Source organism: Haplochromis burtoni, unplaced genomic scaffold (assembly GCF_018398535.1).
Source record: "Haplochromis burtoni strain Fernald_Lab_line unplaced genomic scaffold, NCSU_Asbu1 Contig_214, whole genome shotgun sequence".
Lineage (NCBI taxonomy): Eukaryota > Metazoa > Chordata > Actinopteri > Cichliformes > Cichlidae > Haplochromis > Haplochromis burtoni.
The window spans coordinates 1-3,084 of NW_024582575.1; the positions used below are offsets into that span (position 1 = coordinate 1).

The 3,084-nt window shown below is 43.9% G+C and overlaps 1 long non-coding RNA gene across 1 annotated transcript in view; it reads left to right on the plus strand.

The window, feature by feature from the left end:
• Positions 1-312: 312 nt before the first annotated feature.
• LOC102297739 overlaps positions 313-3,084 on the plus strand; it is a 6,215-nt gene continuing 3,443 nt past the window's right edge. Inside the window, exon 1 of the long non-coding RNA XR_001336845.2 lies at positions 313-817. This is a non-coding gene — a long non-coding RNA (uncharacterized LOC102297739). The remainder of the gene's footprint in view (positions 818-3,084) is intronic.

The window sequence follows — 3,084 nt, forward strand, 5'->3', positions numbered from 1 at the left end:
GCTTTTAGCCAGTCCAGCTTGCTCTTATGTCAGTAGGCTGCAGCCAACTGAAGTCTGTTTTCTTACTCCTCCCAATCCTAGTGCATGATCTTAGCTACTGTGGCTGCTGTGCTCGGACCTCTGTTCATCTCATCTGCATGTGTAGGCTGTCACTCCGCCGTTTACCTCAGCTGTCAATAAAACGCCTTTTCCATTGATACCTCCTCAGATCGACTCGCCATGATCGCCATGACTCGACTCGGCTTGACTGTTTGTTTTGTTTCAATCGAGTCCCACTTAATGTGTGAGGTCGTCGTTATAGCAACACGGCGAAGCATTACGTCACGTAATTAGCATGTGACACAAATGCTACAACACAGCCGAAGACATACCTGCTGCTCGGTCTGTGGCTTTTCATCAGACTCGGGGAACACTGTGTTGTTTTTTGTAGCCGTTTCTTTCATTGCCAGGTTTCAAAAATGGCAATTTAGATCTTTGTGAACGAGATGCATGACTCATCGAGCGATGCCACTGACCAACCAATCGATAGCATGCGGTCTGATGCCGTCACATTTTAGTACCTGCTCGGATTGCTTGGCGCCTCAGCTGTGCAGGTATTATTTTAGTACCTTGTACCAGGCACTATGAACCTGATGGAAAACCGTGAAACCTGCGAAGGACTGTGGCGAGTCAATCCGAGTAGATACTAATGGAAAGGAACTTATGTGTGCACGTCTATTTACTCTGGAAGAGGCTGCAAATTTTGGGAAAGGAGTCCGAGTTGGGAATACGTGTTGATGAGTGAAACTCACTTTCATCTGATGACAACCATACTGAGGTGAGCTGTTGAGGATATCCTGAACTTTTCTATCAGCATAGCTACTATTTTTGCCACTATTAGCAGCTGTTAGCCACTGTTAGCCGCATTTAGCAGTTGTTAGCATGTGCTAGCCACTGTAAGCAGCTGTTAGCCTCTGTTAACAGGTGTTAGCGCCTGTTAGTTGCTGCTAGCTGGCATATGTGACACCTTCTTTGGACATTTGTCATGGTCTTCCATGTTTCTCAGGTTTTCCCATTCGGGTTTGTTGTTGGTTTTGGATACTGGTTGTTTTTCTCTCCCTCTCTGTTTGGGCAGAACTCATTACAGGTTTCCGCTCTACCTACAATAAATCTCCACACCTGCAATAAACTCACCATCCACTTGTTATGTTTATGTCTCTAGCCACTACTTAACTACTACTACTACTTAACTTGGGCACTATTTTTCTCAGTTTATATTAAAAAAACCTATACTTTAATCTTAATAACTGTACAGTACTCTGGTTTTGTAACTACTGTCCATGATGTATTTTTTTTTTCTGTGTCCTGTTCTGTTTGTATATGTGATTTTATTCTGCTGCTGTTACAACCAAATTTATCCTTGTGGGACAATTAACGGATTATTCTATTGTATTCTATTTTATTCTACTTAAGACGACAGCTCTGTGCTACTCATCGCTGGATCGTTGTACTACTGCAGTCAGTGTAGGCCTGAGTTTTGCTAGTTTATCGTGTTCTTTGGATCTGTAACCTGTGTATACGCAGATATATGAGTACAATATCCTTTTCTATACTAATACTTTTTAATACTAATTTCATGCCAACCATCGATTGTTTGTACTGTTTACACCTGAGCACAGAGTTCCTGTTACTTCTGAACAGTTTTTCCAGTCACACAGACCTGCTACTCACCACCACGCGGTGAACATCGTGTTACGCAAAGCATCTTTGAGGGAAGCTTTATTTCTGTTTGTATTTTTGCTTTTTTTTCAGCTCTTCCCTCATTTCCTCAAGAGCGTTTGCGGTTTCCCACGCCGCCATGTTAAATAAAACTGTGTCCCAGTGAGTCGCCTGGTAGACGGGCTGCACCATCTCACTACAGCCTGAGCCTATTTTTAACTTCAGCACAACACACGAGCGTTTGTGGACAAGAACAGGACCGCTGTTTCCTCGTATTTGGGAAGGTTTTAACATTTTAGTGTAAAGCAGAAATACAGTTTTTGAAAAACGCGGTCAGCAGATAAAGATGCATGAATCCATTTTTTAAATGACAGAAATCCTGATGTGGACATGAGCCTGTTGATTTTGCATTAATCTTTAACACTTTTATGGCTTTTTTGCGAAGATGCCACATGCTGATTACAGGAAACGTTACAGGATGGTTGATTTGACTCAGAGTCGTGTGTGTGTGTGTGTGTGTGTGTGTGTGTGTGTGTGTGTGTGTGTGTGTGTGTGTGTGTGTTTGTTTGGGTGGGGGATGTGTTTCCAACCCTACTAACGAAATTGACCTTAATCAAAGGACACAGGAGCAGCGGGCCGCTATAATACACACAAACCTGGAGGGTGGGAGGGCATCAGCACACACACACACACACACACACACACACACACACACACACACACACACACACACACACACACACACACACACACACAGCCAGCGGCAGTGTTTTGAGAGAAAAAGCAAAAGAACATTTGTCTGGTCAGTTGGTGTCTGACTCCTCTGAGTCCAAACAGCACACAGGACGCCTGGTGTGTCTTTGTGTGTCTTTGTGTGTCTTTGTGTGTCTTTGTGTGTCTTTGTGTGTCTGTGTGTGTCTGTCTGTGTGTGTGTGTCTGTGTGTCTGTGTGTCTTTGTGTGTCTCTGTGTGTGTGTGTCTTTGTGTGTCTGTGTGTGAGATGAAGGATGCTCGTCCTTTCAGTCCAATGTTGACATTAATGCTCAATTTAATGGAAGGGTTTGTCATCGTGTGTGAGCTGGTGTTTGTGGATCTGCATTCTGTCTGAAGCCCAGCAGGGGGCGACTTCTGTTGTTTGAGTCAGATTGTAAAGCAGTCTGTGGGAAAAGTCACCTGTGTCCTCACGCAATGAGCTCAGTAAACAAGCTTTCCTGATAATTTTATCATCTCAGTCTCTGAATCCGACTCGGTGGCCATTCTGTGAACTCTGGTCCCGTTAGAGTAAAACGAGCTAAACGAGCATGTTTGCTAGCCTGTAAGTGTGCAGCGTCCTTTGGGTTCTTTGCACGTTCACCAAAAACAATAAATGGTCAAGCTTTCCTGACCA